The 16263-nt window shown below is 39.8% G+C and overlaps 1 long non-coding RNA gene across 1 annotated transcript; it reads left to right on the forward strand.

Moving 5' to 3' along the window:
• Window positions 1-761: 761 nt before the first annotated feature.
• LOC117071336 lies at window positions 762-12249 on the forward strand. The gene is made up of 2 exons (XR_004432247.1): window positions 762-812; window positions 12186-12249. It is a non-coding gene; the product is annotated as an uncharacterized LOC117071336 (long non-coding RNA).
• Window positions 12250-16263: the final 4014 nt, after the last annotated feature.

Consider the following 16263-nt stretch of genomic DNA (forward strand, 5'->3'; position numbering starts at 1 on the left):
TCAACTAATGGCGCCAAAGGACAAAATGGGGAAAGAATAGTCTCTTCAATAAATGGCACTGGGGAAACTGGGTTTCCACATGCAAAAGAATGAAATTGGACCCTATTTTTATAGTATACACAAAAATCAACTCAAAGGAGCTAAAATACCTAAATGTAAGACCAGAAACTATAAAACTCCCAGAAGAGAACATGAGGCAAATCTCCTGGACACTGGTCTTGGCAATGGCTTTTTGGGTATTACACAAAAAGCTTAGGCCACAATACCATTCTGCCCAAAGCAATCTACAGATTTAATGCTATTCCTATCAAAACGCCAATGTCATTTTTCACAGAATTAAAAAAAAAAAATTCTAAAATTCATACAGAACCAAAAAAGAGCCCAAACAGTCAAAACAATCCTAAGCAAAAGGAAAGCTGGAAGCCTCACATTACCTGACTTCAAGCTATACTATAAGATTACAGTAACCAAAATGGCCACATCATAGTACTGGCACAAAAACAGACACATAGACAAATGGAACAAAATATAGAGAATCCAGAAATGAAGCTGCACACCTACAACCAACTGATCTTTGACAAAGTCAATGAAAATATGCAATGGGGAAAGGATTCTCTATTCAATAAATGGTGCTAGGATAACTGGCTATCCATATACAGAGGAATGAAATTGGATCCCTACCTTTCAGTATATACAAAAATTAACTCAAGATAACTTTAAAGACTTAAAAACTTCAAACTATAAAAAAAGCCTAGGGCTGGGCACAGTGGCTCCAGCACTTTGGGAGGCCAAGGCGGGCGGATTTACCTGAGGTCAGGAGTTCTAGACCAGCCTGGTCAACATGGTGACACGCTGCCTCTACTAAAAATACAAAAATTAGCTGGGTGTGGTGGCAGGAGCCTGTAATCCCAGCTACTCAGGAGGCTAAGGCAGGAGAATCACTTGAGCCCGAGAGGCGGAGGTTGCAGTGAGCTGAGACCATGACATTGTACTCCAGCCTGGGTGACAGAGTGAGACTCCATCTCGAAAAACAAACAAACAAAAAACCTAGAAGAAAATCTAGGAAATATCCTTTCGAACATTGACCTTGGCAAAGAATTTATGACTAAGTCCTCAAAAACAATTGTAACAAAAACAAAAATTGACAGTGGGACTTAATTAAACTAAAGAGCTTCTGCACAGCAAAATAAACTATTAACAGAGTAAACTATCAACAGAGTAAACAGACAACCTACACAATGGGAGAAAATATTCACAAAACCATGCATCCAACAAAGATCTAATACCCAGAATCTATATAGAACTTAAATAATTCAACAAGCAAAAAAACAATAACCCTGTTAAAAAGTGGGCAAAGGATATTAACAGACACTTCACAAAAGACAAACAAGCAGCCAACAAACATATGAAAAAAATGTTCAACTTCACTCTTTATAAGAGAAATGTAAATCAAAACCACAATGAGATAACATCTCACACCAGTCAGAATAGCTATTATCAAAAAATCAAAAATAACAGATGTTGGTGAGGCTGCAGAGAAAATGGAATGCTTATACACTTTGGTGGGAAGGTAAATTAGTTCAGCCACTGTAAAGCAGTTTGGAGATTTCTCAAAGAACTAAAAATAAAACTACCATTTGACCCAGTAATCCCATTACTGTTATATACCCATAGGAAAACAAATCATTCTATCTTTTTTGGTAGATATGTTTGTATGTTCATTGCAGTGCTGTTCACAATAGTAAAGACATGGATTCAACCTAGGCGCCCATCAACTGTGGACTGGATAAAGAAAATGTAGTACATATACACCACAGAACACTATGCAGCCATAAAAAGAATGAACATCATGAAAAGAACAAAATCATGTCCTTTGGAGCAACACGGATGCAGCTGGAGGCCATTATCCTAAGCAAATTAACACAGAAACTGAAAACCAAATACCACAGGTTCTTACAAGTGAGAGCTAAACACTGGGTACACATGGACATAACAATGGGAACTACAGACACTGGGGACTACTAGAGGAGGGAATGAGGCAAGGGCTGAAAAACTACCTATTGGGTACTATGCTCACTATCTGGGTGACAGGATCAATCATACCCCAAACCTCAGCATCATGCAATATACCCATGCAACACACCTGCACATGCACCCCCTGAATCTAAAATAAAATTTAAACATTTTTCTAAAAAGCTCAGGCCACAAAAGCAAAAATATATAAATGGAACTACAGTTGACTCTCGAACAACATGGATGTTAGAAATGCTAACCCTTGCACAGTCAAAAATCCACATGTAACTTCTGACTTTCAAAAAAATTAATAGTCTACTGTTGACCAGAAGCCTTACTGATAACATAAATAGTTGATTAACACATATTTTGTATGTAATATGTATTATATACCGTATTCTTACAACAAAGTAAGCTAGAGGAAAGAAATGTTATTAAGAAAATCATAAGGAAGAGAAAATATATTTAATATCAATTGAGAGTGGATCCATCATGAAGGTCTTCATCCTCATTGTCTTCACATTGAGTAGGCTGAGGAGGAGGAATAAGACGAGGGCTTACTGTCTCAGGAGTGGCAGAAGAAGAAGAAAATCTTCATGGACCTATGAAGTTCAAACCTGTGTTGTTCATGGGTCAGCTGTACATCAAACTTAAAAGCTTCTGCAGAGCAAAGGAAACAATCAACAAAATAAAATGGTATCTTAAGAATTGAGAAAAAAAAGTTTGCAAACCATATATCTAATAAGGTGATAATATCCACATTTTATAAAAAGCTCATACAACTCAGTAGTAGAAAAACAGATACTGTTCCTGACTTAACAATGGTTTAACTTACAATTTTTCAACTTTAGGTTGGTGGGAGTATAACACACATTCAGTAAGCTTCTCCACTTATGATCGTGTTCCCATACTGTAAGTGGAAAATGCACTTTTGATTTAGGGTATTTTCAATTTACAATAGGCTTATTCAAACACAATGTAAGTTAAGGAGCATCTGTAACCTGATTTAAAAAATAGGGAAAAGACTTGAACAGACATTTCTCCAAAGACATAAAAATGGCCAACAGGTATAGGAACAGGCGTTCCTCATCATTAATCATCAGGGAAATGCAAATCAAAACCACTCTAAGATACCACCTCACCCTGTTAGGATGGTTATTAATAAAAAGTCAAAAGATAACAAGTGTTGGTAAGGACGTGGAGAAAAGGGAACTCTTGTACACTGCTGGTGGAAATGTCAATTGGTAGAGCCATTATAAAGAATAGTATGGAGACTTCTAAAGAAATCAAAATTAGAACTACCATGTGATCTAGCAATCCCTCTTCTGGGCATACACCAAAAGGAAATAAAATTACCACCTCACAAAGATATCTGCACTCTCATGTTTATTGCAGCATTATTCACAATAGCCAAGACATGGAACAACTTAAGTGTCTGTTGACAGATGAATGGATAAAGAAATTGTGATACATACAATAACACTGAATATTATTCAGCCCTAAACAAGAATGAGATCTTGCCATTTGCCACAGCATGGGTGAGCCTAGAGGACATTATGCTAAATGAAACAAGCCAGACACACATGATCTCATTAATATGTACAACATAAAAAATTTCAATTATACAGAGAAAACAAAACAGTGGTTGTCAGGGATGGGGCATTGGGGAGAGAAAACGGGAAGACATAGTTCAAGAGGATACAAACCATCAGATGTGTAGGATGAACAAGTCTAGAGATCTAATGTACCCTATGAGGACTAGAGGTAATACAATTGTACTGTATGTAGAATTCATGCTGAGTCAATTTTAGCTGCTCTTGCTACAAAAACAACAAAAAAAGGGTAACTATGTGAGATGATAGATATTTCAATTTGTTTCACTATGGTAACCCTTTTACTATCTATATGCATCCTATAACATCATTTGTATACCTTAACTATATACAATAAAATTTATTTAAAAATGTTTATAATTAATAGTCATTTACATTTATTGCCGTCTATGAACTTCATGCTTTTCTAAATCACATGCAGTCCTTACAACCTCCCTATAAGGAAGCTGTTATTCTCATTTTATACTCAAGGAAAGTGGGGTTCAGACAGATTAATTAATTTGCCCAAGATCACATGATTTAACACGTGGTAGAGCTGGACTATGAACCTGTGTTTGGGTCTCTAAAGCCTTTGCTTTCCATCACTGAAGCGCATTTTTTCTATATAAAATGAGGTAATGCATCAAGTATTTAGGGCAGATACAGGAGGACATAAAGCCAAAAGGGGATGATTGCTAGAAAACGGAGGAGACTCAGGTGGAGGTCTTGGCATGTTTCGAGGGCAAATAGAAGGGGAATAAACTGAAAGAGTACAAGGCTGGGGTCAAAGAGTGGTATTGATAGTTTAGGATTTCAGAGCTAAAGCAGGGGCCATGGGTCTGAAGGCAGCTATGCTTACCACTATACCACCAACGTACCACATGATGGGTCTGAATTGAAGGGTGTTTGGGTAAGACCCTGGGTGAATGTGAGGTCTAGAAATGACAGCAAGAAGGCAGCTTCTTGACAGGTACCATGAGGCCCAGAGGAGGAAGGGTTTTTGCAAGAGGATGAAGAACCAGTGGGTTAGAAGTGGCTGTCCGGGGACTGGGGACAAATCAGCCAATTCCTTCCCCCCTGCCTCTTTCACAACTCCACTCCCTCACTTATGATACAGTTAAATGATGAATTTATCTAGGGTTCAATGATGAGTTCAACACAATCCAGATGAGATCAATCACATGCAAAAGGTGTCATACATACACAATATCTTTCCATATCAGTCATAGGAAGAACAAGAACTTTGTTTAACCCAATCAAGGATGTTTCTTTATTTAATAAATATTGATTGAACTCGTATTATATGCCACTAAATGGTACTCAGAAACAGAAAATAAACAAGAAAAACAAGGAAGGTGGCAATTGTTACAGATAAAAATAAAGCTAGTTGAGAGAATAGGGAGTAAAGGAGAGGGGAGAGTGTACATATTGCTATTTTATAAGGGACCTTCTGGGAAGACCTCACTGAAAGGTGACATTTTCCCAGCCTTGCAGATATCGAAGAGAAGATACACACATGAAAGGGGTCTAAGGTCTAAGGTGGGTGCATGCTTGGTGTGTTCAGGGAACATCAGGAAGGCCAATGTAGTTGGAGCAGAATGAGTGAAGGGAAGAATAGCAGGAGTAAAGATCAGGACACGAATAGAGTATACAGGGCCTTCTAGAACGCTGGAGATTTTTTTTTTGCAAATCATTAGCATGATTTCACTCTTATTTTAAAAGGTTTATTCTCACTATTGTATGGCAAGCAGTGTGTGTGAAGTAGGAGTTAGGGAGGAAGGATGCCATTTAAGAAGCTATTGCAAGAATCCAAGTGGAAGAAGACAGAGACCTGGACCAGTGTGCTTAGCAATGGAAGTGGTGAGAAGTACTTAGATTCTGCTTATATTTTGAAAGTAGAAATGACACAATGTGCTGTTAGATTGTGTGACTGGCAGCCTTTATGCTGGCCCACAGTGATCTGGTACCTCCCCCTGCATGTAGGTTTGACCTACTGACTCACTTCCAATGAAAGGAATATGGCAAAAGTGATAGTATATCAATTTGAGTTAGGTTACAAAATGTGACTTCCATCTAGCTGCCCTCCCTCTCTCTGGCTCACTCTGGGGGAGACCAGATGCCATACTGTGATCTGCATTTGGAGAGGCCCATGTGGCAAGGAATTGTTGTCTCCAGCTAACAGCCAGCAAGAACCTGAGGCCTGCCAACAGCCACATGTGTGAGCTTGGAAGTGATCCTTCCTAATCAAACCTTGAGGTGACTAGCCCTGTCCAATGCCAGGATTGCAGATTTATAGTCTAAATGAGACCCTGAGCCTGAGATCCAGCTAAGCTGTGCCCACATTCCTGACCCACAGAAACTGAAGTGATATTTGCTGCAATAGATAATATAGGTTGGATATGAGATGTAAGAGAATAGTCGAGGATGACGCCACAGGATTTGGCCTGTGTAGCTGGCACCCGGAGTTGCCATTTACCGGAAAAGGAGCAGGATGAGATGGAGAAGAGGAAGCAGGAATTGTTTTGGGTGGGTTAAATATAAGATACCTAGTCAATGGAGATCATGAATATGCAGTTGTACATTCAAGTCTAAAGTTTGTGGGGGAGATTTGGGCTGTTCCAGCCCTTCATCCACTTTTCTATTGCTTTGTTTACCTTTTTCTTATTATCTGTGGGAGTTGTTTATATTATATAGATAGAGGTCTTTTCTCAGATATATACATTACAAATATCCCCTACTCTGTGGCTTATTTTTTCACTGTGAAGAGTGTCTCTTGATTTACAGTCTAAATTTTAAAGCAGTTTGACTTGTTACTTTCCCTTTAAGGTTAATACATTTTATGTTCTGTTTAAGAAATTTTTTCCTATCCTATGTCATGAAGATATACAAAAATATAAATTTGAGTATCATCAGCTTTCTGGATAAGAAAACCTATGGAATGACTACAGAAAGAGAAGAAATCTAGGACTCATAGGTCCAGGGTATGCCAATGCTTAGAAAACAAAGGGGTGAAGGGAACTGGCAATGAAATTGAGAAAGAGTAGATGGCCAGGTAGGCAGGAGGAGACAACTGATAGAGAGCCCCAGAGTTTCCAGGTGAGGGTATTAACACTGACTCATGCTGCTGATAGGTAGAGAGTGACTCAGAGTGGAGCACTGGATAAGCACTGTTTTAATGAGCCTGTGTACAGTCAGTGAGAGGAGCTCTAAAGTCTGACAGGAGTAGAATGGAAGAATAAGTGAAGACAGGTACAGACCACTATTTTGGAGGAACTATGCTGTATAGGAGAAAAGAAAAACGGAGTGGCAGCTAGAGAGAGATGTGCAATCAAGGGAGGGATTTTTCCCCATGAAAGATGTTACAACAAATGTGTAATAGCTAATATGTGTACAGCTAGTGAGAAAGAGCCAACTGAGGAAATAACTGATGTGAGGAGAGGTGGTTTAAGTGCTTGAACAGCATCCCTGAGTTGACAAGAGGAGATGAGATCTAGTGTACAAATAGAAGATAGAGTCAGGGATGCAGTAGGCTAGTATATGTGATTGTGGAAGCAGGGAGTTCCTCTCTGATTGCCTTGGTTTTCTCAAGAAGTAAGAATCAAGGCCATCTGCCAAAATGAGAAGCAGGGAACCGTCAGAGTCAGTGATTTTAAAGAAATAGAACAGAATGTTTTAGAGTCCAGACTGCGGCCACCTGAATTCCTATTCTAGCTCTCCTATTTGAAAATTGTGTGACCTTGGACAAGTTACTTATCATCTGTTTTCTCAGCTTCTACATCTATGAAATGCAGATAATAACAGTACCTATCTCATAGAGTTGCTATGATTATTAACTGAATTTATGTGCATGAAGCAAGATTTTACTTTTATGACAGACAACATTGAGTTTTTGGACCTGTTATATTAAAGAACTAGACACCAAAGTGGTGCCACAGGCATTTAGGCCTTTCCCTGGAATACATATTAGCTGATCTCCCATATGGTTTAGGGGAAAGGGAGGCCTAGACAACCCAGTGAACATTCCCTATAACTCCTGTACACCACAGTCCTCACTCTGGCTGGATATTATGCTCTCCTGGAAAGCTTCACAAAAATGCCCATGCCTGGGCCCCATCTTCAGAGATTCTGATTCAGTTAAGCTAAAGGGGAGCCCATGCTGGTACTTTTGAAAAGCTCCTTTTGTGAATGTGATGTGCACCTGAAGTTGGGAAGTGCTAGTCTACCAGGCATATCTATGCTGTGGAGATGGGTGGGCCAGCAGAGTCATACTCTTGGAAACACTTTCTTCATCCAATAAACTTTAACTCCACATCTACAAAGCTCATTTCTAGACTTATTTTGGTTCTCTAAATGGTTTTGTCACAAGATGAGAGTATGTGTCAGGGCAATCCAAATGTCTACTCCAAGTGGCAGTCACCTTCTTATTCTAAATGAGGAAAGTGACTGTGGTCATGTGCAGTGGAACAGCTCTCGGCGGGCACAGACAAGACTGTCTCTGGACTTATAACTGAAGCCTCCTCAGTCCACGGACCATAGGGAAGGCCCTAAGGTGGAGTCATCTTCTCAGGCTCAACTCTGCACACAGGTCATCAGACCTTTCCCTGAAGACCCTTCTAACTCCAGGAAGTGAGTAGCCAGCCTTGAACACCACATTTCAAAAAAGTGTGAGAGTGAGCGGATGCTCTCACATCCATGATGTTGGCAGTGACATGGATATAATTTCTCACACCCCGGAACCATGGTTCTTAATGCATGGCCCATGGACCACAGGTAATCCCTGCTAAATTATAGTATCTGGAAGTAGGGCCAGAAATCCACATTCTTATAGGCTCGCTGAGAAAATATTATGCACTATGAAATAAGAGAATTTTAGAGAGTTGAACTGACTTCTCATCAAGATAATACATGATGGCATTACTAGTACTAATACTAATGGCATTACCCAAAGGCAAACTTTTTTTTCCCCAGATGAAAGGCTTTTATTACTGAATTTCCTTCACAGTGTTTTGCTTTATGGGTTTCTGTTTTTAACTCCTTTTCCCCCTTCCATGCTAAGAGAATGGCAATTACAGTTCAGAGCTTGTACCTTCCTTATTTTTATTCCTTTTAAAGTGGTAAGATGAGATTTTAATCGAAGCTTAACAAAAATACTCAGATCTGGTTATACTATTCCAGTAGGAAAGAAGGTCCAGTGTGAACTGAATCGAACTTCAATTTGTGCAGAGGTAATTGGGTGTTTTTATTTTTAGGGTTATATACTTATGGGGTACCTGAGATATTTTAATACACACCTATGTGATACATACATATACATATACAATGCATAATAATCACATCATGGTAAGTAGAGTACCCATGGCAAACTTTTAAAATATTTTTATTTTTATTCTTCTGGAAGTTGTCTCCACTGGATAATTTGTTGGATAAAATTAAGAAACATTGCTATTTCTTAATTTATCAGTGAAAGCAATTTTAATAGACTCCCTAATATGAGAGACAAGGATTTTTTTATACTACCTCATTCCTTTCTCCTCTTAATGTTTTAAGTTTTTAAAGTTTTTTTGGTTGATAACCACTATAACATAAAATAACATTTAAACCTCTATTTCATTTCACATAAAATTTGACATCCTGTTTTGACTCCCTACCTTTCCTCCTCCCTTCTATATCCCACCTTGTGTCAGGTCCATTTTGGCTTTAGTATTGACATTTATTTATTTTTTATTTTTTTAAGATGGAGTCTCCCTCTGTCTCCTAGGCTGGAGTGCAGTGGTGTGGTATCAGCTCTCTGCAACCTCTGTCTCCCGAGTTCAAGTAATTCTCATGCCTCAGCCTCCTGAATAGCTGGGACTAGAGGCGCCTGCCACCATTCCCAGCTAAATATTGACAAATTTGTCAACAGATGAATCTTCAATATCTGTACCTGCCTCCCCACGTTCCTCTGTCCCCATTTTTGGTTCTACTACTCACATCTGCCTTCCATAGGACCTGTTGACTCTTAACTCAAAGCCTCCTCCACTGGGCAGGTGGCTCCCTCCTTCCCTGAAACTCATGCTAGACTGTTGCTTTTCCCTGCCTCTCATCTGTCAACTTACTGTAAACTACTTTTCTTCTTCCAGATACTTATTAAAATATCTCATTCTTTTGTGAACCCCAATTCCATTCTTTTCCCTGTTACAGGTTTATTCCTTTTGGTACTTGTATTTTTTTTATTTTAGTTGGACTTGGGGAATAATGGAAGATAAATGTGTGTGCCCAGTCCATCTTCATGAAGCAAATGACCTGTGACTCACTCTATCAAACAAGGAACTGGACACTCAGTTGTTTTGCATCTCACTGACTTCGTTCCCTCTTAATTATGTTTGTTCTGCTATTTCTCATTCGGACACTATTCTTGATAGAACATGTGTTAACTTTTCTTTGTCATCAGTTTATAGCCTACTGATCTTGCAGACACGATTTAAAAATCATATTACTACTGAAAGCATTTTTTCCCCACATAGCTCATCCTAGCTATAATTCTTGAATGTTTGTCCCACTCTTGAGCATTTAGCTTCATACCTCAATCTCTCCTTTCATTTTGAATCTGACCTTAAAAAAACAAAGTAAAACTTTTTTTAAAAGTTACATATATGGTATTTCATAAATGTAAATAAGTATGTATCAGTAGGATCTATCAGCAGTATTCTTCAAACTTGAAGTTACAGAACAATGGACAGAAAATTCTAAATACTGTAATCCTAATACTCTGAGAGGCCGAAGCAGGAGGAAATCAGCGATCATAATAGATAACTTCTATTAAAATTTTAGTTTTTATAAGTCTTGAGAAGGACAAATTTCCTTGGGATTATTTTTAAAGAAATACTTCATATTTCTGGAGAAGTTTTAGGTTCATAGCAAAATTGGGAGGAAGACAGAGATTTCCTGTGTACTGCCTGCCCCCACACATGCACAGCCTCCCCATTATAAAGTTGGGGGAAAGATGAATAGATGGAGCACAGAAGTTACTCTCTCTATAGATATAGATAAATGTCATTATACATTTGTCCAAACTCATATAATGAACAACCCCAAGAATGAACTCTAACGTAAACTATGGACTTTGGGTGATTACGATGTGTCAGTGTGGGCCTATCAATTATAATGAATATTTAACTCTGGTGAGGAATGTTAAAATTTCCTTTTTAAAAGTAAGTAGAAGCAAAAGGTTGAATATCTCATTTCCAAAGACAATGAATCTGCTGCTCTATAAGCCAATAACTAAGGGAGCCAGTTTTTAAACCTTTAGTCTTCTGTAACGTGGAGGCAAAGCCCTGTGGTTAAGATGGTCAGCTTAGAACAGGACTGACTGTATTCAAATCCTGACTCTGTCACTTACTAGGTATGTGATCTCTAGTAAGATGCCTCACATGGCAGAAATTAGTGAGCTGTTTACCAAATCCTTTTTTCTTTTCTTCTGAGGATACAACTAGACTCTCTTTCCTAGCCTTCTTGCAGTGAGGAGTGACCACATGATTGCACTCTTGCCACTGTAATGTAATTGGAAATGTTACCAGTTTCAGGGCGGGTCTGTAGAAACTGCACAGGCCTCCAGTCTCTCAGTTGTGCTGGCTGCTGGCTTCATAGGAATGTCCAGGGCAACCCTGGAAGCCATGTGTTAAAGACAGCAAGGCTTCCATCAGTGCATGACATGGAAAACCCCCACCCCCACTGGTGCTGCCAATAGAATTTCACACAATTACAAAATAGCCTTTACAAGATGAAGAAATAATCTTCTCTTTTGTGAGATTTCAGGTTTGTGTTAGTTTGTTTTAACCTAATCAACATACTTAACTTTTCTAAACTTCAGTCACCTCTTCAGATAATTCCAGTACATAGTGCTGTTAAGAAGACTGAAAGAGAAACAATGAATATAAAGTGTGCTAATGCATAGTGCCTAGCAAATGGTAAGTACACAATAAAGGTTCATTACCTATTATTCTATGAAACCTGTTGTTAATTACTGTTGCCTATTATGTGCAATATCATAGAAGGCTCTTACACACACATTAAAATGCCCACACTGGCTGGGCACAGTGGCTTATGCCTGTAATCCCAATACTTTGGGAGGCCGAAGCAGGAGGAATTCAAGACCAGTCTGGGCAACATACTGAGATCCTGTCTCTACTATTAAAAAATAAAAGCAAAAAAAAAAAAAAATTAGCTGGGCATTAACAGTTCTTGCCTGTCGTCTTGGCTGCTTGGAAGGCTGAGGCAGGAGGATCGCTTGAGCCCAGGAGTTGAAGGCTGCAATGAACTATGATTGTGTCTTTACACACTCCAACCTGGACAACAGAATGCGACACTGCCTAAAAAGAGAGAAAAAAGCCCACTCCTTGCAGTCTGAAATTCCACCATTCCTTTATGTAAATCAATGCCTTTTCCTTTAAAGAGTAACTTCCACACTTAATTATAAAATTAACATGTTTATATGTCTGTTGCAAATTATAAAATAGAAAACTTATAAAGATTCAGGCTGGGTGCAGTGGCTCATGCCTGTAATCCCAGCACTTTGGGAGGCTGAGGTGGGCTGCTCTCAAGGTCAACAGTTCGAGATCACCTTGGCCAACATGGTGAAATCCCGTCTCTACTAAAAATACAAAAATTAGCCAGGTGTGGTGGCGCCCGCCTGTAATCCCAGCTACTCAGGAGACTGAGGCAGAAGAATTGCTTGAACTCGGGAGGTGGAGGTTGCAGTGAGCCAAGATCACACCACTACACTCCATCCTGGGTGATAGGGCAAGACTCCATCTCAAAAAAAAAAAAAGAATCAAATATTGATCATCGATAATCCTATCATCCAAACATAATTCACTGCTAGCATTTTGGTATATGTCCTCCCAATTTTTTATTTTATTATTTCTGTTATTATATCTATATATCAATACATAAATTATGTATTATGTATTACTTTTTTCCACCTAACATTTTGCCTTGAACAGGTTCCTATGTGTTCAAATATACTTTAAAAAGATATTTGATGATGACTCATTAACTTACATAGAGCATGTAATTTTTTTCTATAAAATTAAACAAAAGATATTTGATGAGTGCTTATGGATATAAAACAACTTATTTAAATATTATATGGATATATCACAATTTACTTAATTATTCCTTTATTGAAGGATATTTTTGTTGCTTCTACCAGAATGCATAATTCTAGAATAAACCTCCTGGTACATAAATATTTGCCTTTATTTGTCCTTTTGCTTTCATTTTCCTTTTTCTAGGCCTCTTCAAAACAGAATTTTTAAAAGATTTTTTGACTTCTCTAAATGATATAAGAATTGATCCTTATTTCATCTTGATATATGTTTTATATGCTTCTTTACTATTCCTTTTGTTGTTTTAAAAACAAAAATGCTCTTGGAAAAGTCCATAACTCTTTTCTCTGAAGACTTCCTGTTAATGCATTTATCAGATTGTTTGATTTGCGGAAAGGAAAAACAAAGCTGTATGTAAATCCTAGAAACCAGAAGTAAAAGGAATTCTGGGGGAATGAGTAGTAGTGAGGAACAGAAGGTGGACGTGAAATTGAAATAAAATCTCTGCATCCCTCAAAATTCCACACTGAGGGGAAGTCTCCCCTTCTGCTATCCCAACCATCCCCAGTAGATGAGCTACCATATTTCTTCCATTTATAATCCATCAGTTTTTTTAAAAAACTGAAGCACTGGGATCTTGCGGGAGTTTTTGCTGAGCATATAAATAGCATTAACAAGAATAAACAATGGCATCCATGAAACATAATCCTTGCATTGATCATCCTGTTTACTGAGTGGCTTGGGTCAGTGTCTGTAGATAAATTAATAATGGCTTTCTCTGTCTCTGGCAGCTAACACAATGTCAACTCTTCAGAGTAAGGAGATGCAATATTCCTCTATTACATGTATCTTGGCAAAAATGGCTGGAAATGCATAGGAATGTAGTTCACAGCCTTCGTTGGAGGTTTCTATGAATCAGAATTTTACATTCCCACAGCTGGAGTGAATCACATGAGTCTGCGACTTGTACAAAAGAGTTATTATCTAAGGCAAATGCTCTTTCATCTCATTTGCATTTACTTCCAAATTGTTATCTGTCCCCCTGGGTGAAGGTCTAGTTACAGGTATTTATTGGAATGACTGTGTGGCTCTGCTTTCCCCTCCGGCTTCCATCAAAATGTAACATGAAAATGATGGGGACATGTTCACCTTTCTAACTGTCCTCATGCAAGGGGTGGTCACTCTCCATAATATCCTCTTCAAATAAAAAGGGTGACAATATGGGGTACAATCAAGGTCCTAGCAGGAAACAGATGGCACACTCAAATTAGGTTAATTCATGGAGGGTTTCATGAAGAGGCTATTTACAAAGGTGTGGGCAGGGTGTAGGGAAACCACAAGTGAGAGCACGATACCCCAAGGCTGGTAAACAGTGGGCAGTGACCAGCCCCAGGCCTAACTGCTCAGAAAGGAAAGGATCCTGTGGAGATGGCTGTGTTGACTTGCCTTTGATAGAGGGATGCAGTCAGCCGTGGACTACCCTGAGGAATCAACACTCTGACCTTGCTCTCCTCTCTCTCTGGATCTGGCAACCAGAAGCCAGAGAGTAGAAGGGCACATACAAGTCATTCTCCTAGGGCTGAAAGTGAGGGGGGTTGCGGGAGGTGGAGAGTGGACACTGAGAGGCACATGGAAGCTGGCTGGTAAAAGTGGAAAGGCCAAGAGTTCAGTTTGGATGTGCCAGATATGGGAGGTCAATTAGTCACCAAGAAGAGGTATCAGGTGGGCAGCTGGATCTATGACTGCAGTTCCAGAGGAAGGCCTGAGCTGGAGATGCATCTGGGACTCACAGGCTTTTTAAAGCCACAAGGCTGAAGGTGATCACAAAGGTTATCACACTGTGACATACATCACATGGTGCTGGGTGGAGCCATGGGGGCCAAAGCTTGACTGCAAAGAGAACAGGAGCACAAGAACAGACACTGAATTTACGGAGTTTTTGCTGCAAAGAAGAGAAAGAAAGTGGGGAGCAGCTGGTAGGGGAAGTAAAGTCAAGGAAAGGTTGACTTTTTTAAGAAAGGAGAACTAACAGTAAGTTTGTATGCTGATGGGAATAATCCAGGAAAAAGATCATAACTAATGGTAGAGGAGAGGGAGGAGTATGGCAAGGAGAAGGACACAGTTCCCTGAATTAGGGGGCAGCTGCCACTCAGCTCCAGCCAATGGTTTCCAGGCCTCTGGTTTCTCAAGAGAAGCCAGAAACTGATGTTTGGTGTTTGTTTTGTTTTGCTTGTTTGTTTGTTTTTAAGCATGAAGTCTCCTGATATTTAGCAGGAGATATGTTGACAACTACATTTTTTTTTCAAACTTTCTGAAGTTGAATGAAACTCGTCTGCAGGCCCCCAGTTGGCAATCTCTTCTAGATTGCTGACTTTGGTTCCTTCCATAGTTGTCAGGTGTGGCCTCCTGGTTTAGGGACTTCTGAAGGTCACTGGCTATTTACTCTCTAAAATCTTTGAACCTGTAAGTGCCCTTGCAGTGGTGCTTGGCCAGGGTGGCTAATGATACAGTCTCTGTCTCCTCCACAAAGGGCAGCGGAACTGAGGTTGCCAGACCTGGCCGCACATCCTATACTTAAGTCCTCACAGTTAATACTTAGGCTTCATGTATGCTCTTTACCTCCTACCGCCTCCTCTTCACTAAGGAAACTATTATCTGCAGGCCAATGCAAATAAAGGTCACCAAGAGATACTCGCGGGCCAAACACTGAATGTTGGGCATGCTGGAAGGGTTGATTGTTTGTAGGCTCCCAGCTAATAAAGGAAATGCCAATCAAAGGGGGCCTTCCTGCCTGCTCCCAACTCAAATGCAGCCCTGGTTGCCAGTGAGAGCTCCAAGCAGGACAGCACTCAGATTTCTGAGGATGCCTGGCACCTGCACAGAAAAACTGCAAAGTCTGGTGATTTGACAGTCCGTCCCTGACCTGGGGAGGACACAGGGCCTACTAGCCAGGGAGGAAGGAGTACTGACTTCAGTCATATGGCAGGCTTCCTCCAGAGGAAAGAGTGAAGAGGAAACCCCACCTTGTGAGGGCTGCTGTGTTTTTATATGCACATGACCAATCTTTATGACAGGGTTAAATCCTAGATCTCTCCAATTTTCCCCATGTGAACATAAGCATTAAAAATGTTTCTCAGGTCACAGTGCTGGTTTCCCCTTGTGGCACCTGCCTCCTCCTGGAAGTGTAATGTAAGCCTCAAAAAAACCTATATTTTAAATATTTCCTCTCACTTAAGAATAAGTAACTCAAGCTTTAGGTGAGGCAGAGACAGCTTTTATCTCTGAACCATTCCACTCTCACTCCTCTTTTGGTTTAGTTCTATGTTGAACAAGACAGAAAATGGATGCACCATCCTGTCACACTGCTAACTCCTCCGTCCTCCTAAAATCTACCTGGCAGAATAAAGGGAGGGGAAAAAAGGAACAGAGTTCTCCATCAGAAGCACTTTACAAGGTCTCCACCATGGAATCCAAAATAGTTCTTCCTGTTGTAAGCGAGAAGGAAACTGGTGGGGCGGGGTGGTGGGGGGCAGATTTATCAAGAGCTCCCTGCTAGGGGAAGATTCTGGGAA

The sequence above is a fragment of the Trachypithecus francoisi genome, unplaced genomic scaffold (genome assembly GCF_009764315.1).
Source record: "Trachypithecus francoisi isolate TF-2019V2 unplaced genomic scaffold, Tfra_2.0 Lachesis_group3, whole genome shotgun sequence".
In the NCBI taxonomy this organism is placed as follows: Eukaryota; Metazoa; Chordata; class Mammalia; order Primates; family Cercopithecidae; genus Trachypithecus; species Trachypithecus francoisi.